This window comes from Heterocephalus glaber, unplaced genomic scaffold (assembly GCF_053883595.1).
Source record: "Heterocephalus glaber isolate CG9 unplaced genomic scaffold, H.glaber_assembly_v1.0 deba00001610, whole genome shotgun sequence".
Classification (NCBI taxonomy): Eukaryota; Metazoa; Chordata; class Mammalia; order Rodentia; family Bathyergidae; genus Heterocephalus; species Heterocephalus glaber.
Window position 1 is genome coordinate 30956104 of NW_028258381.1, and position 27737 is coordinate 30983840.

Genomic DNA, 27737 nt, shown 5'->3' on the forward strand with positions numbered 1-27737 from the left:
ACTACAAAAATAAAATAAAACTAGAGCTGAGCTACTTCCCACACTTACATTGTTTTGACTGTGATTCAAGTCATATCCTCTCTTGCTGAGATTACTACAGCAAATTCATGAATTCTCCTTTCTCTTTTCCTATCTCTCCTATAGACTATTCCCAATTCTGGAGCCAGAGATATCTTCAAAAGGTAAGTCAGAAGATGTCATTCTTCTTAACCCAGTCATCCAATGGCTTCTCATCTTACTCAGAGTCCAATCAACATAACTCGATGGAATGTAAGGCTACAAGCAGTGAGAGAGAAGAAACAAATCATGTACAAAGGAAAGCTCATCAGAATCACAGCAGACTTCTCAATGCAAACCCTCAAGGCAAGAAGAGCTTGGAGTGATGTATTTCAAGCCCTGAAGGAAAACAACCTCCAACCCAGATTGATGTACCCTGCAAAACTATCTTTCAAAATTGATGGAGAAATAAGACATTTTCATGGTAAAGAGCACTTCAGGAACTTCATGATTACCAAACCGGCACTCCAAAAAATTTTAGACAATACCCTAGGAAAAGACAATGAGGATCACAACCCTAGGAAACCCAGGAGAATGAATCCATTGGGCATGATAAATTAAATGCATAGGGGGAGAATCCAACAAAAAGAAAAAGTCATGACAAGGCTTTTAAAACTTTTAACTTCATTCCATAATGAGTACATAATTCAATCTTGTTATTGTACTGATTAGTATTTTTCTGAGTCTAGAGTTGCACACCTTTCCTTGTGCTATACTTGCTATTTATCATCTTCTTATGTCTACTTTTTAATTGGGCAGTCTATTAATGAGCTGTAGGAGTTCTTTATATATTCTGGTCATAGGTTATATGCATTGTAAATATGGTCTGTTTAAGGACTACTTTTCATTTTAATGATGTCATTTAAAGTTCTAATTTTTGATGGAATTTGATTTATCAATTTTTTTCTTTTATACATCATGTTTTCTGTATCCTAGGTAGTTCTTGCCTACCCTGAATTCATAAACATTTTCCCTTATAATTTCTTCTTAAAGTTTTATACTTTTAGGCTTTCATATTTAGGTTCATAGATCCCTTCAAGTTATTTTCATGTATGGAAATAAAGGGTTGAGGTTAATTTTTTATATACAGATACCAGGTGTTCTAGTGGTGTTTGTTGAAAACACTATTTCTTCCTCGGCTCTTGAATTGAGTTTATATTCTATAAAATGCTAATGTTAAATAATCTTTCAAAACTCAGTGGACCATATATGTGTGGTTCTATTTCTAGTTTCTCTGTTTTATTCCAATGATCTATATGTCTTTCCTTATACCAACACTTCCTTGATTACTGTAGCTTTAGAAGAAGTCTTAAAATTAGGTACTAAATGTCTTCCAACACTGTTTCTGGTTTTTTTTTTTAACTTTTCTAGGTCCTTTGTACTTCTACATAACTTTTAAATTTCAATTCATTTATAGCACGTATACATAGACCTGAATTTTTATATATACCTTGTGTTTTCTAATCCTGCTAAATTCCAATACAAGTTCTAGGGGCTCCTAGAGATTTCTTAGTATTTTCTCTGTAGATGATCATTTCATGTACATATAAAGATTTTGCTTCTACCATGCCAATCCTATCCTATTTGTGTTATTTTTATTGCCAGACTATTTTGATTGGGCCTAGGTTTCAAAGTTTAACGGACAGATAAAGAGTAAGCATATCTGCCCTTGTTCCCCACCTTAAGGAGAAAGCATTGTATCTTCTCCATTCATATAAGGCATTCTCACTGGAAGTATGGACTACATGCCTTTAATCTGTTGAGAAGGTTCTGTTCTACTTCTAGTCTCCTGATAGATTTTACCATGAACAGCTGTAGAATTTAGTCCAACACTTTTTCTCCAACTAGTGACAGGATCATATGGCTTTTTCCTTTCCTCTGTTAAAATGATGACTTTTGGGGGTGGATCTTCCAATGCTGAACCAACACTGCCATCCCTATAACAAAACCACTATCTACATACTGCCAGATCTGACTTCTAACAGTTTGTTTTGTTAAACAAATTTCTATCTATGTTCATACTTTTTTCTTCTATTTTATTTATCCAGTTTTAGGATTAGCACAATGTTGATTTCCTAAAGTGAGGGGAGAAGTGTTCCTTCTTTTTTCTGCTTTAATTGTTTGATATAATTTATCAGTTAAAATGTATATGAGTCTGCTGTTGTCATATAGGTAGTTTTTCAACCTAGGAATATACTTTCTTTATTCGGTGCTATTCCAATTTTATATTTCTTCCAGAGTTAGTTTCATTAATTTGTCTTCCAAGGTACTTCTGAGAAGTTGTCAAATTTATTTCAAAAAAGATTTTTGTAATATACTTTCTATATCCTTTTAAATTCTGTCAAATCTGTGGTAATGTCTCCTAGATCTTGATATTGTAATTTAAAAAATGTATAATTGATATTGTGTAATAGGAAGAAAAGGTCTAAAGGAGCAGGGGAAGTGGGAGGGGTAGGGGAAAGGAAAAAAGGGAAAAGAAAAAATATGAGAAAAGAAAAATAATGGAAACAAAGTCTTTGCAAATAGGGAAGGGTGGAGGGGGTGAAGGAAGGGCAGGGGAAGGGGAAAAAAATAATTACCAAGATACATCATGTAAAGGTACAAGATCCCAATGATGAATGTAACTGTATTTTATACCTAAAATGTACCAATAAACTTAATGAGAAAAAATGATTTATAATTTGTTCCTTGTTAAATCTATCAAAAATCTATACAACTCAATGGATATATTAAAAACCAGTTGAATTCCATATTTGAAAAGTGTGAATTTTATGGTGGGTAAATCATCTCAATAAAACTATTATTTAGAGAGACACAGACAGAGAGAAACTCTTTAATGAAATTGAAAGGGAAGGAGTATTCCTGAAATCATTGTAGGAAGCTACCTTTTACCCTGATTCCAAAACCAGACAAGAATCTGACCAACAAAGAAAACTACAGGCCAATATCTTTAATGAACATAGATGGAAAAATTCTGAACAAGACACTGGCAAAAGAATGCAACAAATTATCAAAAAGACAATATATCATGACCAAGTAGGCTTTATCCCAGGCATGCAAGTATGGTTCAACATATGGAAATTAAAAATACAACATATTACATAAACAGAAGCAAGAACAAAAAATCACATTATTATCTCAATAGACAAAGAAATACCCTTTGACAAAATCCAACATTCATTCATGATAAAAACTATGAAGAAAATAGATATAGGAAGACTTTATCTCAATCTGATAAAAGCCATTTATGACAAACCTTCTGCCAAGATCATATTAAATGGTGAAAAATTGATAGTTTCCCTCTAAAATCAGGAAAAAAAAATGCCCGCTATCCCCATTTTTTTTTGTTAAATTCTTTTATCAGTACATTTTAAGTATACAACACAATTACACTTCTCATTGGGAATTGTACCTTTACATAATGCATCTTGGTTCTTATTTTTTCCCCATTCCTAGCCCTCCCTTCACCCCCACCACCCTTCCCTATTTACAAAGACTTTATTTCCATTTTTTCCATTTCTAATCATTTTTCCTTTCCCTTCTTTCCTTTCCCTGCCCCTCCCAATACCCCTACCCCTTTGGACCTTTTCTTCCTATTTTGCATTATTGATTATTCATTCTAATCATTGGTACATTTTAGGTATACAATATAATGACATTCATCATTGGAAATTTGCACCTTTACACAGTCTCTCTTGGTTCTTATTTTTCACCCTTGCCCAGCCCTCCCTTCAACCCCTCCAGTCCTCCCTATTTACAAAGATTTTGCTCCTATTTTTCCATTTTCTCATACTAATCCCATTCCCTTCTATCCTTTCCCCTAGCCCTCCCACTTCCTTCTGCCTTGCCCCTTTTCTTCCTATTTCACATTACCTATTATACATTTTAGTCCTTATTTACACTTTCAGTTTCTCACACCAGAGAAACTATTCGGTATTTACACATGTGTGTCCTATTTATTTCACTTTAGAGTATCACCTCAATGTGCATCCACTTAGCCATAAATGTCTCTAATTTCTCATTTCTTATGGCTTAGTAGTACTCCATTTTATAAAAAAACCACATTTTCTTTATCCAGTCTCCAGCTGATGGGCATTTGGACTGTTTCCAAGTTTTAGCTATCACAGACTGTGCTGCTATGAACATGGGTGCACATATATCACTGTGGTTTGATTATTTAATCCTTTGGGGAATAGCTGGGTCAAATGGGACTTCTACTCCTAGTTCTTTGAGGTATCTCCATACTAATTTCCACAGTGGTTGCACCAGTCTACACTCCCACCAGCAGTGGACCAGGGTTCCTCTTTCCCCACACCCCTGCCAGCGTTTGTTATTGGTTGATTTCTTGATAGCAGCCATTCTTTCTGGCGTGAGGTGGAATCTCAGCATTGTTTCATTTGCATCTCTCGAATGACCAGTGATGTTGAACATTGTTTCATGTATTTATTTCCTATTTTTACTTCTTTGTCTGAGAAATGTCTGTTCATTTCAGATGCCCATTTTCAGATTGGGTCTTTAAATTTGGGAGGTCTGATCTTTTTCAGTTCTTTATAGATTCAAGATAGTAGACCTTTGTCGGAGGAAGAGCAGGTGAAGATTTTTTCCCACATTGTGGGTTGTCTCTTCACATGGCTGGTGGTTTCTCTTGCTGTGGAGAAACCTTTTAATAAGAAGAGATCCCATTTGTTGATTGTTTGTGCTAGTTCATGGGCATCTGAGGTATTTTCATAAAATTTTTCCCATACCGATGTCTTCAAGAGTCCTATCTAACCTCTGTTCTAACTGGTTCAGAGTTTCTATTTTAATATTTAGATCTTTAATCCATTTTGATTTTAGTTTAGTGCATGGCGAGAGATATAGGTCTAGTTTTAATCTTTGGCAAGTTGAAGCCCAATTTTTCCAGCACCATTTATTAAAGAGGCTATCTTTCTTCCAGTGAAGGTGTTTGACTCCTTTATTGAAGATGAGATGGCTGAGTGTGTCTGGTGTTGTTTGAACATCTTCTAATCTGTTCCACTGGTCCTCAGGTCTGTTTCTTTGCCAGTACCATGCTGTTTTTATCACAGTAGCTTTGTAGTAGAGTTGCAGGTTGGGGATTGTGATACCCCCTGCCATGTCTCTGTTACCTAGAATTGCTTTTGCTATTCTGGGTCTCTTCTTGTTCCAAATGAATTTGTGGATTGTTTTCTCAAGGTCCATGAAGTATGCTGCTGGGATCTCCATTGGAATTGCATTAAATCTATATAGTAGTTTTGGAAGTATGGCCATTTTCACTATATTAATCCTTCCTACCCAGGAGCAGGGGATGTCAGTCCATTTTCTGATATTATCTTCAATCTCTCTTTTCAGAGTGCCATAATTTTCAGAGAAGAGGTCTTTGATTTCTTTTGTTAGGTTGATTCCTAGGTATTTCAGTTTTTTGGATGCTATTGTGAAAGGAATTATTTGCCCTATTTCTCTCTCAGTGAATCTGTCATTCATGTAGAGGAAAGCTATTGATTTTTGTGTGCTGACTTTGTAACCAGCTACTTGACTGAATTTGGATATTAAGTCTAGAAGACTTTTGCTGGAATTCCTGGGGTCTTCTATATAGAGTATCATGTCATCTGCAAATAATGACAATTTGACTTCTTCATTTCCTATCTTTATTCCTTTTATTTCTTTCTCTTGTCTAATTGCCATGGCTAATGTTTCCAGAACTATATTGAACAAGAGTGGTGATAGTGGACATCCTTGTCTTGTTCCTGATTTTAGTGTGAAGGGTTTCAGTTTTTGAACATTTAGTATGATATTGGCTGTTGGTTTTTCATAGATGGGTTCTATCAGTTTGAGGTAGAGACCATCTATTCCCATTTTTTTGTAGGGTTTTTATCATAAATGCATGTTGGATTTTGTCAAATGCTTTTTCTGCATCTATGGAGATAATCATATGGTTTTTGTCCTTGGCTCTATTGATATAGTGTATTACATTGATTGATTTGTGTATGTTGACCTATCCCTGCATCCCTGGGATGAATCCCACTTGATCAGGGTGTATGATCTTCTTGATGATCTTCTGCATTCTATTTGCCAGTATCTTATTAAGGATTTTTGCATCTATGTTCATTAGTGAGATGGGCCTATAGTTCTCCTTTTCGGTTGGGTCTTTCTCTGCTTTGGGGATCAAGGCGATGCTTGCTTCCAGGAAGGAATTTGGGAATATTGCTTCCCTTTCAATTTCATTGAAGAGTTTAAACAATAGTGGCAGCAGTTCCTCTCTAAATGCCTTGTAGATTTCAGCAGTGAAGCCATCAGGGCCCAGGCTTTTCTTAGTTGATAAGTTTTTAAATACATTTTCAATTTCATTGGTTGATATTGGGTTGTTCAGAATTTTTAGGTCTTCTTTGTTCACCTTTGGTAATTCATATGTATCTAGGAATCTGTCCATTTCTTCTGTGTTTTCCATCTTATTGGCATATAGGTTCTGGAAGTAGGTATTGATGATCCTCTGGTTTTCTGCTGGGTCTGTTGTAATTTCACCCTTTTCATACCTAATTGCATGGATTTGGGCCTTTTCTTTCCTTTTTCTGACACGGTTGGCTAAGGGTTTGTCAATTTTGTTGATTCTTTAGAAGAACCAACTCTTGGCTTCATTGATTTTTTGTATCATTCTCTTAGTCTCCATTTCATTGTTTTCTCCTCTGATATTTATCATTTCCTCCCTTGTATGAGCTCTGGGGTTGTCCTGCTCTTTTTTTTCTAGAAGCCTGAGGTTCAGCATCAGGTTGTTTAATTGGGCTCATTCTGTTTTCCTAATGTGCATATTCACCGCTATGAATTTCCCTCATAAGACTGCTTTCATTGTGTCCCATAGATTCCAATATGTTGTACTGTCATTGTCATTTAATTGAAGGAACTGTCTGATTTCTTTTTTAATTTCCTCTGTGACCCACCGCTTATTCAGAAGTGTGTTGTTCAATTTCCACGTATTTATGAAATTTTTCCAATTTCTTTTGCTGTGGATCTCCAATTTCATCTCACTATGGTCTGATAATATACAGGGGATAACTTCAATTCCTGTGTACTTACTTAAACATGTTCTATGTGTGAGTATGTGGTCTATTTTGGAGAATGACCCATGTGCAGCTGAGAAGAATGTGTATTTTGATTTTGTGGGGTGGAAGACCCTGTAAACATCTGTTAAGTTCATTTGTTCAACAGTTCGATTGAGTTCTAGTATTTCATTACTTATTTTTTGTCTAGTTGATCTATCTATTTGTGACAGTGGGGTGTTGAGGTCCTCCACTACAATTGTATTAGTGCATATAGGACTTTTCATGTCCATTAGTATTTGTTTTATATAGTTGGGTGCACTAGTGTTTGGTGCATAGATATTTATGATTGTCATCTCTTCCTCTTGGCTTGTTCCCTTTACAAGAATGTAGTGTCCTTCTTCGTCTCTCTTAATCAGTGTTGGTTTAAAATCTACTTGATCTGCAAAGAGGATAGGTACTCCTGCTTTTTTTTTTTTGGTTCCTGTCACATGGAGTATTGTTTTCCACCCTTTAACTTTCAATCTATGAGTTTCCTTTTGAATTAAGTGTGTTTCTTGTATGCAGCATATTGTTAGATTTTGCTTCTTGACCCATTCTGCCAGTCTATTTCTTTTGATTGGTGAATTGAGACCATTAACGTTGATGGTTATAACGGAAACGTATTGACTTGTCATTGTCATGACTTTTTCTTTTTGTTGGGTTCTCCCCCTTTACATTTAATTTCTTGTCATGCTAGATGGGTTTATTCTGCTTAGATTCCTGGGGTTGTGATGCTCAATGTCTGTCCCTAGGATATTGTGTAAAAGTGTTTGGAGTACTGGTTTGTTATTCACGAAGTTCCTAAGGTGCTCTTTGTCATGAAAGTATCTTATTTCTCCATCCATTTTGAAAGATAGTTTTGCAGGGTACATCAATCTGGGCTGGAGGCTCTTTTCTTTTAGGGCTTGGAATATGTCACTCCGGGGTCTTCTTGCCTTGATGGTTTGTGTTGAGAAGTCTGCTGTGATTCTGATGGGCTTTCCTTTGTATGTGATTTGTTTCTTTTCTCTGACTGCTTGGAGAACTTTGTTCTTCTGTTGTTTCTGGAATCTTAGCAATTATATGCCTATGTGTAGATTTTTTTTTGATCAAGGCTATTTGGAGTCCTATATGCCTCACTTATCTGTATGTCAAGCTCTTTTCCCCTGCTCGGGAAGTTTTCTGCCATTATTTCTGTGAAGAGTTTTTTTTATGTCATCTGCACTCTCTCCTGTTTCTTCCTTGACTCCAATCAGTCTTATGTTATTCTTGCTTGCATCATCTAGCAGCTGCTGGGTTGATTTCTCATGTTCCCTTATAATTTTGAAGCAATTTTTCTTTTCCTGGTCATTAATTCCAATCTTATCGTCTATATCTGAAATTCTGTCCTCACATTAGCTCATTCTGTTGTGTAGACTTTCAATGGAGTTTTTCATCTCTTGGAAATCTATTTGCATGTGTTTTATGAATTCCATTTGCTTCCTATGTTGGAATTCCATCATGTTCCTCAGCTCCTCTCTAGATTTATTAATCATGTCTTGCACTAGGAGCACAATTTCTCCTGTTATCTGAGAAATTATTTCTGATTTCATTTTTTCCAGATCCCCTTTTGTTGCCAGTTCAGTGGGTCCAGGTGGTTGAGTTTCAGAGTGTTTCATCTCATTTTCCTTTGGTGTTGCTGTAGGTGATCTGGAAGTCTAGTTTTGAGACTTATTTATGTGTTTTCTCATTTTGACTGGGGGGGGGGGCTCTTGGCGCCTGCAGGGATTACCTCCTCTGAGCTGGGAGAGGTGGGACAGGGGCCAGGAGCAGCAGTAGGGATGGTGGCCCAAAAGCCCTTTCCTCAGGGCTGGGAGCAGCAGGAGGGATGGGCACCAGGAAGCCCCTTCCTCTGGAGCAGGAGCAGTGAGATGGTGGCTCAGAAGCTCCTACCTCTGGGCCAGGAGCAGCAGGACTCAGAACAGTGGTCTGTTGTCCTCTGAATCTTTGTAGTGTGGAACCAGGTGGCTGCCTGTCTGCAGCGAGCTGAAACGGTGAGTTCCGCGCAACTCGCAACCTCAGTAGGGCATCTCCCCACTCTTGTTCAACACAGTACTCAAAACATTAACCAGACCAATCAGGCAAGAGAAAAAAATAAAATGGATATATATATGAAAGGAAGAAGTCATATTATCATTATTTGTAGATGACATGATCCTCTACATAGACAACTAAAAATTTCACCAAAAGATTCCTAGAACTAATAACCAAATTCAGCAATGTAGCAGGATGCAATATCAATACAAAAATCAATAGCATTCTGTACACTTATAACGAACTCACAGAGAAAGAAATTGAGAAAAAATACCATTCATAATCATCAAGAAAAATGAAATAGTTAGGAATTAACCTAACCAAGGAAGTGAAAGATCTCTACAACAAAAATTACTGTACACTGAAAAAGGGGCTCAAAAGACAACTGAAAATGGAAAGCTATCCCTTTTCCGGCAAAGACAGAACCAATATGGTCAAAATGGCTATACTTCCAAAACTGATATACAGAATTAACCCAATCCCAATCAAAATAAAAACAACATTCTTCACAGAACTACAGAAAACAATCATAAAATTCATAGAACTAGAAAAGATCCAGAGTAGCAAAAGCCATCCTAGGTAACAAAAGCAAAGTGAGAGAGATCACAATTCTGGATTTCAAATTATATTACAAAGCTACAGTGATAAAAAAAAAAAAATGACATGGGAGTAGCACCAAAACAGACATGCGGATCAATGGAAATGATTCCAGGCACATTCAGCTATTTGATCTTTGACAAAGGGGAAACAAAAATACACTGGAGGAAAGATAGCCTCTTTAATAAATATTCCTGGGGAAACCGGCCATCCACATGCAGAAGATTAAATCCAGATCCACATATCTCACCACATACTGAACTAAAATCAAAATGGATCAAAAATCCATTAAATATTAAAACAGAAATATTGAATCTGCTGGAAGATAAAACAAGTAAAACTGTTGAAGACATAGGCATAGGTAAGGACTTTCTAAACAGAGCACCAATAATACCAAAAATCAACAAATGGGATGATATCAAATTAAAAAGCTTCTGCACAGCAAAGAAAACAACCAACAGTGTGAAGGGACTACCTTCAGAATGGAAAAAAACATTTTTGTCAGTTATTCCTTGGACAGGGGACTAATATCTAGAATATATAAAGAACTCAAAAAAGTTAGACCCCCCAAAATAAAAGACCCAATCAAAAAATGGACAAGTAATGATTAGATACTTCTCAGAAGAAGTACAGATGGAAAATAAACAAATGAAAAATATCCAATGTAATTATCTATTAGAGAAATGAAAATTAAAATAACACTGAGAATCCATCTTACCCCAGAAAGAATGGCTGGCATCAAGAAACCAAGTAGCAACAAATACAGGCAAAGATGTGGGAAAAAAGGAAGCCTAATACAACCACTATAAAAATCAGTATGCAGATTCCTTGAAAAACTAAAACTATAAATTCCATTTGACCCAGCTATTCCCCTTCTAGGTATCTTCCCCCAAAAAGTTAGAGACATCTCATTACAGTGACCCATGAATATTCATATTTAGAGCAGCACAATTTATAATAGCTAAATTTGGAACCAGGCTATAGGTCCTTCAACAGATGAATGGATATAGAAAATATTCTATTTACACATAATACTGTGCCATAAAGAAAGATAAACTTGAGTCATTGTAGGAAAGTGGATGCACCTTGAGACCTTAAAGTGAAATAAATCTGAAACACAAGCTTAAATATCACATGGTCTCTGTTACATGAAAATCCCAAAGTATAAATAAAGAGCAAAATAAAAGATAAATGATAGGAAGAAGGGAGATAGATCTTGTTCAAATGGGAAGGGGTCAAGAGAAGGAGGGAAGAGAAAGAAAGGCAAGAGAAAGGAGATGAAAAAAGATGTGTTCTGTCCAGGCACCAACTCCCTAAAGGAACATAGTCATTATGCACTGCAAACATGTACTAATGAAAACTAAAAGCTGAAAACATTACATGAACAAAAGGAGAGAAAGAGAGAGAGAGAGAGCTCATGGTATGTGGTGGCACTCACTTGTAATCCCTGTAATTCCAGCACTCTAGGAGGATGAGTCAGGAGGATTGTAAGCTCAAGCCTAGCTTGGGCAATGAAGTGACTTAGTGAGACCGTGTCTCACAATAAAAAAAATTAAAAGATCTGTGGATGCAGCTCAGTTTCAAAGGCCCTGGGTTCAATACCCAATGAGAGGGAGGGTGGGGGGAGATTGCATCTGACGCTAACACCAGATGATGAGGAAGGAGAGGAAGAAACATTGACAGTGAATTAAGGCAGCGGCTGGGGTGTGTCTCAGCAGTAGAGAGCAAGCTTGGCATGAGCAAGGTCCTGGATTTGAGCCCCAGCAGTTCCACCTTTGCCTCTGAAAACAGAGCCATTCCTAGGAGGCAGCATTGGGATAGGCCAACTCCCTCTGGGGAACTAGACAGAGGGAAGGAGGTACTTACTGGCAGAGCTCTGCTTAAGACCACCCCCATGCACCCAGCTCCGGGACACCAGGAGGAGCCAGAACGGCTACAAGGCAGAAGAGATTTCCTGAGAGAGGCTTTTTGGAGACAAATGGCATTCTGCCTTTGAGACATCCTCACAAGCAATTACCTTTTGTGTGTTCCTTGAAAGTGAATAGGAGCAGTTACTGTCATCACTCACTTTGCAAAACTCCAACAGCATTTTACCCAAAATGTATTGAGAAAAGACTCCAAGATGACAGCTTTCACATTACCAATCATCTCAGGGTAGCTAAAAACAACATCCCCCCAAAAAAATCATCTAAAAATATCCAGAGCATCAACATCAACAAAAATTTAAGTACAAAAAAATCTGCATCAAAGAATTATGTGCCTATGTAGCATATTAAATCCACCTTTTTTCATATGGATGCTGTCTCACCAGTGTCCTTATCTTCCTCTGGGTATACTGTTGCAGAAGTTTGAAAGGAATCTCCTGGATCTTCAGTTACCATGGTTTAAAAAACACTTACTTAGACAGCTGGAAGTAAAGTTAACCCTGTAGTGTTACTGATCAAAACATCTATGGCATCCAAAGAACATTATGCTGGTTGGGGCAGCCGTTTATCCTCTCACTTGGGGAGTGAAGCAGGCTGCTGACTTTGGAACTGGTGGTAGTATATGCTCTGGTTACCCAGGAGGAAATGGAAACTGAAGTCTAACCTTCATGAGACGAAACGCTGAGGTTTTATGCTGACCAAGAGCTGCATCGCCCTGTGAGGCACATCAGGCACCTGTCTTACCACCTGCTTTTCCACAGGAAGGAACTGTTTGTAATGAGTTCTTCCCATCCCCAGCCAGAGTTCTGCACCAGTCTCTGGGTGGAGAGATTCTAGAGTGTGCTGTGAATTCTGATCTTCACCCTACCAGAAGTCTTGCTTCTAAGAAATTTTTGTCCCAGGATTTTGCTTTGTTCTTGGGAAACTCTGGGGTCTGGGGGGCTCCTGGAAATCCTGAGTACCATGTGCTTCCATGAGTGCCTGTCAACTACCCCACCTATTTCATCCCCTAACTCCAAAATACAGAGATGCAGTATGACAGATAAGCATATTTGTATGAGTATCTACAGGAGGAGGGTTCAGGCAGACAACCCTTGGTATGTAGTGACCCCTGCTCTGTGGCTTCGCTTCCTATGGTTCCAGTTAATGGACAACTTTTGAGTAGAAACACCTCCATTCATAAATTTTAAGATCCATGCCATTCTGAACAGTCTGATGAAATCTCATGCCATCCCTCTGGGTCCTTCCTGGGATATGAATCATCCTTTTGTCTATCTGTGTCCGTGCCGTATACAATACCCACCCCTTAGTTACTAAGCAGCCATCTTGGTTGCAAATCAATTGTCACTGTATAACGGTGTTTATGTTCAAGTCACCTTTATTTTGCTTATTAAAGGCTCGAAAATGCAAGCACAGGAATGCTTGCAATTTAGATATGCCAAAGAGAAACTGTACAGTGCTTCCTTTAAGTGAAAAGGTGACTTAATAAGAATAGAAAGAAAATCTTATGCCAAAGTTGAGGTTGCTATGAGCTAAGATTTAAATAAAATCAACTTCTGTCCCTGAAGCTGTAAAGAAGAAAAAAAAACTTATGCTAGTTTTGTTATTGCATCTGCAGAAGTTATCACCACATCTTAGTGAGCACCAAGAGCTTGTTAGGATGGGCAGGACATTAAGTTACAGGGTTTGGAACTTTAATACCACAAGTTTCAGCCACCCAGGAGGGGTCTTGGAATGTATCCCCAAGAATAGGAGGGACCACTACATTTAGCAATACTGGTTGCTTCCTTACTTCCAGGTCTCCTTAGGACCTGTGAAGCACAAAAGCATAACAAGGCAAGAACAGGAAAGCACTAAAGTAGGCTGCTTTTCATGTGATCATTTCATGGGATTCACCCACAGTGGGTTCCATCCACACAGCATCACGGTGGGGTTTCTTTCCTTCTTCTCCACTGGACTATTTTGTGTGCTTAGCTAACCATTTGCTTGCCTGCTTTATTTCTTTCTAGTAACTACCAGGATTTTATTTCCGTTTTTCAATTAAAAAAAAATCTTATTAGAAAAAGAGGCAGCTAAACAAAAGAAATTAAGGGAAAATTAGATGAGCAGAATCTTTCTACTCTTTAATATTTTAGTATATTTCCTAATAGCATCTTTCTATGCACTTGTGTGAGCTAGATAATAATGATAATAATAATCACAGTGTGCCTCAATTTTCAAGGCATATTTTTCACTGGCAATATATCAAAGAACTGCAGTCTGCGTGTCTTCATTTTTAAATGACAGCATAATGTCATGTCAAGTAGCTGTGTCTGAAATCATTTAACCAACATTTCAGTGATGGTGCATTTCTGACTTACTCTTATTACAAATAACTTTGACAAATGCTTTTGTGAAGTAAGCATTTTACATATTTTGGATGATTTCCAGAAAGTGATATCGAAGAAGAGTGGTCGTACAATGTGGTAATATTTACGGATATAGATTTAGATGCCAAATTGATTTACATTCAAAGATACAAAACACTGCTTGAAAGTTCATTCCTGCCCTCTAATTTAAGCTATTCCTATTATGTATTTTTAAAATGTTTTATCCAGATGACTGCAATCAGCCAGCAATATTTACTTGCAGTTCTTGTAGGCAAAATTCTGAAACTAGTAAGAAAAGGGATAGCAGGGGGAAAATACTATCCTCAAGTAACTCATTACTCCTGAAGACTTACCCTCAACTCTAAGCCCTCAGTGAGCCAAGCCCACAGTGGAAGAAAACTCCCCCAGAAGTTCTGCAGGCATCTTCTGCTCACACAATGAGTCCCCTTTACATCCAAACAGAGCCCTGGAGAAATCACTGAGTTCTATCTTAGAGACTAATATGATCTCCAGGAAATCCGGATTTCATGCCAGCAGAAAATCTGGGGCGACTCAGGAATGGAAAATAATTTTAGAAAATGTTGATCCCCTTTCTCAAGGGAAAGATGGCATTTCATTTGGAAAATTAACCCACATCCATGGTTGAAAAGCAACAGACTTCCAAAGTGAACTTGACATAGATGCAGCCAGGCCAGGCTTCTGAGTCTTCACTCTTATTCCTGCTTTGAGCAGGCACACCTCTAGCTTGTGATTTCTGATCAATAATGGGTGAGTCTGTTGTAGCATACTTGATTAGTCACTAGGATTGCAAGTCTTGAGCAGTTCTTCTCTTCCTGAAACTATGATGAAAATTACACTTATTTACTTATAATCCCCTCAAAGGGTCTAGGATGTGAGTGTTTTTATCCCAAATATTAGATGAAGAAATTGAGGCTCAGGGAAGTTAAGCACCTCTTCTCGATTTTCTCAGCTACCAACTGCCAGCACTGATATGAGGCCTTCAGTATGTTTAATTCCAAAGCCCAGTTGTTCTGCACTGAATCACAGGGCCATTGCACTGCAGAAATCCCTTCTGGGGAGGCAAAAAGATAAATATTCTTTCCCTGATTCATCCCTGCCTCTTTCTGAGCTGAGGATTTTCCTTAGATAATTGGTCTCTGGTTTTGCAGTGCACTCTTGATGTCTCTATGGCCAGTTATCAGGCTATTTAAAGGGAATTAATTTGAATACTAGTAGGAAACTTGAAGAAGTAATTAAAATGGGCCTACTCAATATTGTCTAAAGCCAATAAATGTTTGAAAAGCAGTTCATCAGATTGCAATGTAAGATGAAAACAAAACTACATTTAAAACTTAATTACTAAAACCTAATTTGTTCTGGAGAGAGTTCAGAGCCCTTTCTTAATTTATTTTTACTTTTAACTCAAGTTCTTACTTGCTCCTGTTTGAGAATGAAAATCACACCAAGAGATTATTATAGTAGTACAAGATCCATGTTCCACATCAGAGTGGCTGGAAGAATTACCAACCGTCAATGCTGGATAAAGCAAGAAGTGGCACAGACACCTAAACACCTATTGACCTGCTAAGCCCTAGATGGCCAGCTCTGAGGAGGACCATGTCTAGCTTTTGAGGGGCATCAGAAGCTGGTATCTGCAATATCTGCCACCCTGTGCCCAGCCATCCCCAGATGAATGGCCAGATGAGGCCTTGTTCTGGAAATGCCAAGCAGGAGTCATGCCATGCCTTTCCTGTACCTGCCTTCTGCCCAGCACCTGGTTCACCTCCAGCCCCTTCTGTGTGTCAAGCCTTCTGAAACCTACCCAGCTGTCCTCACCCCATGCTTTGTTCTCTTCCTTCCTGGCCCCAGCAGTAATTTAGATCTTCCTCTCTGACCAAAGACCAGCCCTCCAAAGACCAGTTGCCAGCTGGACTCTGATGCTCTCTGGATCCCTGATCCTCTGTAATTCCTGCTGGACCTGTTTTTCTTTGTCCTTCTTTATTGATATTTCTAATAGAATGCCTCTGAAAATTCAGGCTTGGCCTTACACTGTTATTTCCTCACCTCTTCCCTCCAAATGCTTATTCCCTGCCCCATACCACAGTGGTTGAAGTAATTTCCTATAAAATTTTTGGGAGAGGGAGATGATTCTGTCACTAATTTCCTCAGTTTCCACTGAATTCTTAGCCCCTTTTCTGATTTTCTGTTCAGCTGCCTCTGAGATACATGTTCTAAACATGGTCAAGGTGAACTCTAAGATTAGAAAATTTGGTCCCTTCTTACCACAGTGACTCATGACTCACAGATATTGCAGCAGAGGTGGAATCAGTGCTTTCAAAGAAAGGAGCTATGTTGCTAGGGTCATTAGGCTTTCAGTGGAAAAAGGCAAGGACCCTTTTGCCCATTCTTAAACACAGGATGAGAACCATGCTCAACGTCATGAATCATCAAGGCTGAATAAAGCTAGAAGCAGAACAGAAGCAACCCAAAGATGGGCTGGAAATCTTCTTTGCAGATTTTTGTGCTGAAATCTAAAGGCTGGAGGAAAAAAATGGCCAATCCTGAGAGTCTGTGACTTGATTAAAACCTAGATTTTGCAGTCCTATCTTACTCTATCTTTTATCTAACACCAACTTCCACCTTAGATTCAACAGCAGAACTACTCTGTGATCCGCGTTGGCCATGAAGTAACCAGGGATAGTTCTTCCTGGCCCCCAACTCTGATTCTGGGGTTTCAGAATCCCCAGGTCTGTGTGGATTTTTTAAGAACCAATTACTTTAAATGCTTATTTTCATAGCCTTTCCAGATTGCAGGAGAAAGAAAAGATCATTCGCTGAAAAGCCTCAAGGACAAACTGCAAAACTTATTCTTCATGCCTTCAAAATGCTCCCTCTCCGCAGACTATCCTGGAAAGCCTCAGAAGGGAGCCCTGCCAGAAATACTGCAGCTTCAAAATCTCTGCTGGAAGTCTGCACCTGAAGCTTGGCAAAGTCTCTGTGCTGCAGTTCAGTGAGCCAGGAAGAGCTTCTCTGTATCCCTTGTGATCTCAGGGAAGCCAGGACTGAAGCAAACGTGGATGAGGGGTTAATACAAATTCACTGTCATTCCTGCTCAGGACTGTTTCCTTTGCTAGCCCTTAGTTTTTCCAGGAAGTTCCAAGAATAAGAGTTACTCTGTCTAAAATGAAGTTCACCAGCAGAAACAACCTTCTAAATTATATTTTCTTTAAAGCTGTTGTACCTAATAGAATGTTGAACTGTAAATGTATTCATTAATTTCCACATTGATTGACCATTTTTCTTTCTAGACTAGAATCTCCAAAAAGACAGTGACAATGAATATTTAGGCCATCAATAATATGATGCTGCATACCTAGTAATTTACTAAAGTTTTTGTTGACTGATTGATGAAATTAAGGATTTTAATCTCATTTACTATTTATCAACTTTTTAATGATGGAAACTTTCATTACAAATGATTTATTTCTGCAAGGACAAAGAAATAAATACTTTGCCAGGCAATGAGATCAGAGTGCTTCTTCCTGGTATATTTATTACACACATATTTATGGACTATATGAAGATGCATGTGTTTGCCCAAGAGATGTGTAAAGATTGCATGAAGGACACAATGGAAAACAAGATCAGTTGCCTTTCAGTAGCTTATAGTCTAGTGGAGGAGACAGATGTGGGTGGGGAAACAGGAAAGAAGTGAAATCCATGGTGCCTTATGAGTATTACAGTGAGAAAACAAGAAAAAATTGGGAGGAGGGGGAGGCCTGGAAGGTTTCATAGGAGAAGTTGCTTTTGAAGTTAAAGTGAAGGATGGGAAGGATTTGACAGGCAGAGAAAGGGTAAGAGAATAAAAGTGGAGAGAGTAAGTGTGGGGTGGGGGTGTGTGGAACAAAATCAGCTCCCCGGGGAAAACACCAAATACTGGAAGTTTTACAATAGTCAACATGCTCTTCTCTGTTCCGATCTGAAATGTATCAATCAGCAAATACACAATCTTCTTGTAGATTTTGATGATCTAGTTCTCGTGTTTCAAAGTTGTCCTCAACTCACTTAACTTTTGGAGAGACAAGAAGTTTCAATAGGAGGGGAAGTTTCAGTAATATTTTCAATTCCTTTCTTTGGTTCATAGCCCACACACTTTAAACTGGAAGGAAGCATAATTTTCCTTCTCTCAGATTTGAAACCAGATTTTCCTGCTTCTTCTCACAGGGTCTCCTCCATATTTTTCTGGCCCATATTTCCTCATGATCTCTCCTATACCTTTAAGAAATCAAACAAATTTGAACCTTAGCTGGAGGCACACTTAACGGGCAAAGCCTATCTGTCAAGAGTCGTACCCATGGTTTGGATGCGGCACTACTCCCTTTTGATCATATCCATCATGGAAAATTAAAGCTCTTACATGGGAAACCTCTCGTATATCTTCCTGGAAATCTTATATAGAGCTAGGCCATACTTATTCCTCCCACTACCCTGATCCCATGTGAGGTACTTTATCCATTTCCAGTGTATACAGGAAAATACTGCCCTTAACATTTAGAAACAAAAACCTTAAGTTGAAAACTTGGCTGAAAGCTCAACTACTTTATGTCTTCTGGTAGGAAAAAAAAGACACAAATTAATTGAAATTTCATTCAGAAATAGAAATTCTTAAGAGGAATCATACAAACTAAAAAACAAACATTTTGCAGTACCCTAGTTTCCTTAGCTAACAGGGCTAACTCCCCAAAGAATATAGAAGTTACCACTTTCAGCCAACAAGAAGTGATACCTTTCTCAACAAACTCCTAAGTTTTTGACACTGTCTTTTAGAAGAACTGATTGCAAATAAAACACTGAAAATCGATAATGTTGGCTCTTTGGAACCCAGTACTTTCTACTAATGCCCTGGACATGACTTATTCTTCTAATTGCCCTGTCCATTCTGTTCCTTTAAAAAGCTTATTTTTCTATTTCCTGTGTCCCATTTCTTCTCAGCAACTAATCACACATGGCCCCAAAAAATTCTAACCAGCTTTACACATTCTATGTTATTTCACCTAGTCCTAGGATGTCCCATTATTTTTCCTCATAAATAACTCTCCTCCCTACCCTAAAGTTGAAAAACTATTATTTCACATCATTTCAAATTTTGATTATTGTGATTAATTTAGCTCCTTTCTCCACATAATAAAATAAAGACACCCAGAGCAGGAACTATGACTATTCTTTTCAATTTTCTCCACAATTCTTAGCAAGACTGCTATTTGGTTCTGTGGAAAAATGAATGATGCTGTGGAAAGTTATGTTTACCTGTCTCTCCAGACTCCATCTCTGTCTTCCTCAAAGTTCATTTCCACATGATCCATGTCATTTTGGAGAAGCTGACTCCTTTTCTCCACTCCACAGGTGGGTTCTGAACTTGGACTGCGCTAAACTGAACAACACAATTTATCCCCATCCCAACCCTGACTCACTCCTGATCACAATTGACTCCCGATGGACATGTGACTTGAGATGGCCCAATCAGGATGAATTTCAGGACTGTTTCTGGGAATTCTGGAAGAGGCAAATTCTCTTGTTTTAAAGAGTGGGATGTGTAAGTTTGTGTAAAAGAAGTCAACATACCAAATTAATATTCATCTCATGATGCGAATACTTCTTAGCTTAACATGTTTATATATCTAAGAATTGTGCTTCAATATGAAAGAAAAAAGTTCCCTAAAAGTTTTGAACCCATCAATATCTCATAACAAACAAAAAGAAAGTTAGAGTTCTATCCTGTTTCCATTGGTCAAAATACTATGATTTCCTCACCTGTAATATGGGACTAATAATGGGATAAATTAAGTATAGGATCCAACATAGGTGATTAGCCCTTCCATATATATCAACAGTTTTCATTTCTTTTCCTCCACATTTGGAGGCCTTTGTCCTTAAAAAAAAATTAATGAAATAAACCAAAAGCAAAAAAACTTTGTAAAAGCCTGTCTTGAAGAATTCCATCTTTCATGAGGATAAAACTAACCCAATCTAGGTGTGCTGGCACATGCTTGTAATCCCTGTACTCTGGGAGGCTGTGGCTAGAGGATCCCAAGTTTGAACCCAGCCTGAGCAGCTTAGCATGACCCTTTCTCAAAATATAAATTTTTTTTTTAAAAAGTCTGCAAATGTAGCTTAGTGCTAAGGCTCTGGTTCAATACTCAGAACTACAAACACACACACACACACACACATACTCTAATCCATTCATTGAGTTCTCTGTAACACCCACTGCTTGAGACACAGATTAATGGGAAGGCATTGCAAAGAAAGTAACAGCTTACATCCTGTTTCTACAGATCAGAGTAAGGAAGCATGGTGTAATAGTTCTTGCTACACAAGTGGTCGATCAAAATAGTACAAAGAAAAATAAACTCTTTGTTTCTTGGACCATTACATTTATAATAAAAAGTGGAAGATAAAGATAATGTAAAGGAAGATTTTATTCTTCAAAGTTCTTCAGAACTTTCTTTCTTCATGGTTCGTTAGATAAATTTCATAGCTTGACTGTTTTTAAGATTATTCTTTTACTTAACTTTTTCAAGAAGTTGTGTAATCAGCAGCCAGTTACCAAAAGTCTGAAGTTACTAAAAATTTCTATTACACGCTTAACACTCCAGAACCTAGTAGACTATATGACTGCATAGCTGCTCTCCTTTACTAATTTATCTTTAGGATATGAAAATATGATGAACACCCACTCTTTTATCATTTCCAAATTTTCCCAGAACTTTGTAGGAAAATGTGTTTTTTTGGTGTCTAAGTTAACTGAATGGTTCCATTAGCAAAATTATTGACTATCATACTTTGGATTACTGAGATTAAATGCAGTAATTTAAATGATGCAGTAGAAAAATATACTGAGCCTGTTTCCCAGCTTGGCCACTTAATAGCTGTGTAGATACCCACCTCAGCTACCTAGAGGTTAATTATAAGATGTGCCTTGCAAAATCCATAAGCTGTTTCAGGGAATAAGATGGGATCTCACTAATACATACCACTAGAATATCTAGCATAAAAGCTACCCTGCACTATATCTCAAGGAAAATCTAGAAACCAAAATGTACGTAGGGGTGGAAGTGAGAAAACAAAAGACATGTGGAAAATAGTTAAAAAAAAAAAAAAACATTGATTTTGCAGCCAGAATACATATATTTGAATTCTCCTGCTATTACCAATTTGGCCTTCAACAATTCACCTACTCTCCCTGAGTACAGTTTACATAAAGGGGATTACACTATCAACACTGCAATAAACATGAGTGTACATACATGGCAGTGGCACGATGTTTTTAATTCTTTTGGGAAGCTATCAAGGCAGAACTGTTGTGAACATTAAAGGAGACAGCAAAGAGATGTGAGGGATCCAGTTTAGAACCTTCTTTTAGGAGATTCTGAATACACACTGGCTGAAATTACACAAAATACCCAAGGAGAGATTAATGTTTTACTTACATAAGTACAAAAGAAGTGATGGGTGTTTTGCAGAGTGAATTGGATCCCCCTTAACAGCAACTCTGAAGACAGTGCATATTTAATGCAAGGGAGCCATTGCAGATAAGGAGTGTGAGAATCTGTAATTGACTAATTAGGCTCAAGGCAGACAAGTGTAGCACTGGAACCACAGGAAATACAAAAAGTAATTAGAGGAGTCTAGACAGCAAAAGAAGAAAAGAAATTTGAACAAGACCAAACGTAATACGTGATCACATGGACTGAGGGTTTTTTTTATATACTTTGTCCATAAGAAAACATTATAAATTAGCATCAGAATCCAATGGCATTCTATCTGAATTGTCTTATATGTCACAATGTGGACCTAAATTAATAAACCCTGTATATATTTGTGCTAAGGGCATTATTTAACCATTTCTTTACCATCCCTGTGTGCACAACCCTACCCCATCACCACGTATGACTTTGCAGCTCCTCCCACTGCAGAAGCACAATGTGTTTCTGGCCCCTTTGGCTTTGTGTTTGGCCAACAGAGAAAGGCAGAAGTGACAGTGTGCCTGCTCCAAGCTTAGGCCTTAGTGTACATTCCTTTACTTCTCCATCATTACCATGACAAAAGCATGCTGGGCCAGCTGGTGGTCCCTGGAAGAAGAAGAAGAAGAAGGACACTCAGAAGAGGCTTCTAAACCATTCAGTAGAGCCCAGCCTAGGTCAGCAAACTCCAGATGTGAAAGGAGGGTCCAGTGAGACCTAAGAGCCACCTCCAGCCAAAACACAGCTCAGGTATATGGAGATAAATAATTGTTCTTTTATGCTACTGCATTTTGGGATGACTTATTACCTAGGGTTTTGCTGGTAATAGGTACCTAAACATAATGTTCTTAGGAGGTGTCTTGTTTTTTAAATTATTATCCCCATCTGTTCAGACATTATCGCCAGAAGGGCAACCACTCTGTGCTGTCTTTCAGATATCAGATTTACTTTACCAAAAAAAGGCCTTTGATTCATGACATGATACACTGATATATTACCTAGAGAAACAGACAGATGGTGTGAGTAGTGAAATTCTGTGGTTTGGCTATCAATCAAAAGCAATATGAAGTAGGCAATAGTGATTATCATGTCTCCCTTTTCTTTGTTTCTTTCATACTCTGTAAGATCTGCCCCACTTCCTCTCCATCCATATACCTCTGAGCTCCTTAACCAACCTTATTTCTTGTGTCCTTACTATAAGCACTTATTAGGGAATATGAAGGTGAATAAGTCATTGTTTGCAAGAGGCTCATAGGCAGGATCCTAATCACTCCTCCCAAAGGCCAGCCAGTGTCTCAATCTCCTGTGATGTCCCCATCCATTCTTCTCCTTGGAACTTTTCTCTAGAGCAGATTCTTTCTCCCTTGGACCTGCCCTTACTACTAATCAAATAACAGAGAAGAGAAGAGGAAGATAGAGCTGCTGGGAGGGCTACAAAGCATTTAGAAACTTTACATTCCTAAAGATGGTTCTTATCCTGAAATTCTTGCATTGTTACAAAACGATGGTATCTACCCTGACTGTTGGGGAATCTGTCATCTATTTTTCCCACACAGAATGGAGTTCTCTAAACCTTCAGCACTTGTGGCTGGGTTTAATCAAACTTTGAGGCTGTGAGTCAAGTAAATCAGTGTAGTCTTTTATCTGGAGTTAAAATTTGCATCTCTGAAACACCTCCTTTGCCAGATCACTTCCTGTTCAAAAATGTCTAAACAAATCCCATAGTAATTATTCTCGGCCAAGACAGGGTTAGAGACAGAAGCCACAGGATTTCAGACAAAAATTGCTTCCAGCTTCTGAGAGATTCACAGGAAGCTTCCTGGTGTTAAAAACAGGCTGAAATTGAGATCCAATGGCTTCAATTTGCCAAGAGAGGTAGAATTTTTCTTAAGGACTTGATTTTCAACAGGAGTAATCCCAAAGGAATGAATCTATCATAAAAAGAAATTGAAGACCTCAAGTAGATTAGGAGAGGCCACCCAGTCTTCTCCATACTTCACACCAGATCAACCCACAATTTACTTGTTCCTGACTCCATGACTTGATTGTTCCAATAGGTAGCTCAAAGTGAGTTCATCTCTACTTTACCAAGACTGTGGCCAAGAAGAAGCTTCATGTGGCTGTGCCTTAGGCATCACCAGATCAGTGCCACTCAGTCAATGCATTGACTGCATTAATATGAGTCAGAACCTCTTGGGAGGGCTCAGCAATCAGGTTTGAACAAGTCCTCCAGGCAGGTCCTGGCCATGTTACCATCTGAGGACCACTGATGTAGGTCACTGTGAGCCAATCTTCTCTCTAACCTTGGTGCATCTGCCTGCAAAGCGAACAGGTCAGGTAGAACGATCTTAGTGGTTATTTGTGTCTCTATTACTCCATGAATTTACTCCAAATAATGTGTCTCTTCCCTTGATTTTTTTTGTTTAATTCCTGGGTGTCACAGAATGTAAACGAAAATTTTGAGAGTCAGATCACATAGTGGGTTATCCCTATTTTCACCCCCAGAATACCAATAATTATAACAACCACACTGAGTAACCATGCAAGGGAAAAAAGGTTATGTTATTACATAAATAAATAAAAAGCAATTAAAATTATGTAAGCAGAATGAAAGCACTTTCCTATTACTCACTTCCTAGTTCTGTCTAGAAGTAATGACTGCACAATACCAATAACTATCCACGGCATCCAGACCATGGGCATTTATTTAAATACACTTCCCACCAACAGGAACCAGAGTTGCCTGCTAGATAAAAGAGGAGTAAAGATTATATCCTTAGTTCTTTAATGTGTAGGTCTTATGTGAACTGTGGACCCCAAGAAACAAATGAAAAAAAAATGAGCCCATCAGAAAAATTTGAACCTATTTGGCTATTTGCTATTTTCAAAGAATTATCTGGGGCAAGATTGTCTTAGTTACTTTTTTGCTGTTCCTGAGACAAAATATACAGCATCTGAAGTTAAAGGAGAAACGGTTTATTTAGCTCACAGTTTTTAGAGGTTTCAGTCCATAACTGGCTGGCTTCAAGGCAGGGTGGCACATGACAGTGCAGCAACAGTTCATGGCAACAGAAGACAGCAAACAAGGGAACTTAACAGCTTCTTTCTCCCTCTTCTATCTTATACAGATTACTTAGGTCAGGTAGCACTCACACTCTTAACCCTAGTTCCTCTGAGCCTAACATTGCACCCTAAATCAATCACACATTCTAAATTCAGCCACCTCTGACAAAACCCTGCCTATGATTGCATAACACTTTGGAGGGACGTGTAGACATAAGCCATAAAAAGATGGTAATATAGTTTTGTTACATCATCTTTTGGAGATACCTATGAAAATACATATAGATAAAATGATATTACATCTGAGATTTTCTTCAAAATGATGTAGTTGAAGGGGTTGGCAGGGAGCCAGCGTCGATGAGTTCAGAGCAGCCTGGAGTGGACTGTACGTAACTGAGTGTAGCTGGGTAAGGGATAGCTCTCTACATTTCAAATTTTCCGTAATAACATTTAAAAAATAGTAACTAGAAAGCAAAAGAATGAGAACAGAAATCATTATCCAAAAGGAAAAAATATGATGCCGGTTAGTTATATTTCTATTATGAAGAGCAATGCATGACCCAGGTCAGTGCTTCCAAAAGAAATACTTATGGATGAGTCTTTCTTCAGATCACCAAATCTTCTCAGTTTCTCTCCCTGGAACCCATCCCTGGTTTACCCTCTGCAGAGAAGACTTCAGAAACAGAGACAAGATGTCATACTGTGAAACAAATACTGGGAGGAACACTCAGTGCAGGCATGTGGGCACCCAGCAAGCATTTAGCCATGTTCACTCAATAAAAAATACTCCCAGTGAAAGAAAGAGAAGCAAGCTGACAAACAACAGACACACTTTAGTCCCTGCTGTGCCCCCTACCCTTGTGTTCAATGCCTAATCTGAGCCCTCAAAGTAAGCCTGACTGGCAGTTCCCTGTGTTTGTCTGATCTTTGCCCAGGAGGAAAGACTGAGTGCAGATTGCCCTCCACAGGTACTTCCTTTACCCATATGTCCAAGGAGTTGTGTTGACAAGACAAAGCCATCGTGTCATCAATGGTTTTCAACTAAGTGAAAATTAAAATAGTGATAAGATCTCTTTCATCCATAAAATTAATGGATCAAACTATTATGACCATCTTCCATGCTGGCAAAGATGAATTGGCACTGCACATTAGAGCTGAAATTGGTACCACATATCTAGAATTCAACTTGCCAATGTGTGGCAAGCTCATTCATAACAACTGTGCTCTTTTGGAAGGGAACCTCTCTTCCAGGAGTTACAAAGAGCAGTACCAGCAACATATACAGAGTATATGCATTATACTGGAGAAGAGGTGCAATCTGCAAGTTTTGTGTATTATGCCACACTCATATGATCTACTAATTCATTAAAATGATGCTTACTGAGAATAGTAAATAATATAGAAAATTCCCATACCAAATTAGAAAGATAACACTGTATATGCATTGGGATGTCCACTACATAATCTCACTGTATGTCCAGTATTATTAAAAGTAACTATACCCAAAATTTAAGCACAATTTCTTTGGGCAGTTGAATCATGAATAGTTTTCATTTCTTGCTGTGTACTTTTTCAATGTGTGCCAAATTTTCTGCAATTATAAAAATACTATTTTCACAATCATAAACAAATATTTTTAAACTTTTCTTTCTTCTAACATTTCTCCACCACACAAAATTGTCCCATACTTCTTAATTGATGATAAGGATTTTGAGAATAGAAATGAAACAAGTCATAGATGCATTCGGGTAAGTTCTAGCACATACATACCTATAATTAGTTTTTTTGTTTTTTGTTTTTTGGTTTTTGGTTTTTTTCAGTGCTGGGGATTGAACTTAGATCCTTCTGCTTGCGCAGCATTTGGCGAAAACACTGAGGTAAATCCCTGGCCCTATAATTAGTTTTTAATGGCTTAGTTAAAAAATTCTTTAATAATATCTCCCCATCAGAATATGTAGAAGATAAGTGAGATGATATATTAAAGAATGCTCATAAACTTTTAAATTCAGAGCTTCCTTTGTGTGTAAAATGTTGAGATAGCATACCAGAACATGCATTGTACTGTATGAAATGGTGTGAAAATAGGAGTCATTATTATGACTTATGGAATGGATTCTGTAAGCAGGCAGAGCTTTGATGTCTTATTTCTGCCATACCCTTCTGGGAAGTTCTTGCATAACAAAGCTAATGGATATGCAAAAGGACCCTGTGGATCCTTTCTGCTTCTCATCATTGGTATCCTGAGATCATCTGCCTTTGCCAGGAGGAGTCCAGGACTTTTCTGCACACAGTGTGTTGTTATTGCTCTCAGACACGCTACCACTGCTCATTTCTCCATGTCTCACATGATCAGCTTTAGTGTTTGCTGATACTGAAACTGCCACTGCCTTGCTAATTCTCCCATTCAACTGAAAAGGCAGAAATACGTCTTTCAAGTACAAAATTAAATGCAGGAACAACAGCTCTCTCCTTAATTAGAATGCAGGCTGCTCTGGGCCAGCTTTTTCTCCAAGGCTTTTGTCGGGAAACAGTTTGGAAGAAACCCTGATGGCACCAAAGCCTAGATTGAGAGCTCAGCTCAATGACTAAATCAGAGTTCCTACCCTGGGTTCAAAAATTGATCCTATTTTGCTTCAGCTCAGGCACTAATAAAATTATATACTTAAATTGATTAGGCTACTCTGATAGTTCAAAGGAACTGACTTGTACATCCAAAGCATCTTAGAGGTCACATCTTAGCTCAGAGGTCATACACAATCCAATATTCTCAGCAATTTAGGATATTTCTTTAGTATCTGGAAACTTCCTGGTATAAAGAATTCACTCAGTTTTTTGAGAGGCAGTCTGTGAATGATTAGACAGAAAATACTGCTGGAAAGTTCTATGTCATATTGCAGAGTTCTATCTCTAGATATCAGCCCCACTGTTGTCATGGTCACATTCTTAGGAACTGTAGAAAGTCAATGTTCTCCCTGTCCAGCTGATATTTCCTCATCAGTTGACCATTTTTATCTTCTCCCTTTGCTCTCAACCTCTATCTTCCTCGGTGCCCTGTCATCTTTTCTTATTCAGGAAATT

At 38.1% G+C, this 27737-nt stretch overlaps 1 protein-coding gene across 2 annotated transcripts in view; it reads right to left on the reverse strand.

Moving 5' to 3' along the window:
* Nucleotides 1-27737, reverse strand: part of Gpr141 (G protein-coupled receptor 141) — a 61560-nt gene that overhangs the window by 17429 nt on the left and 16394 nt on the right. The window lies entirely within an intron of this gene.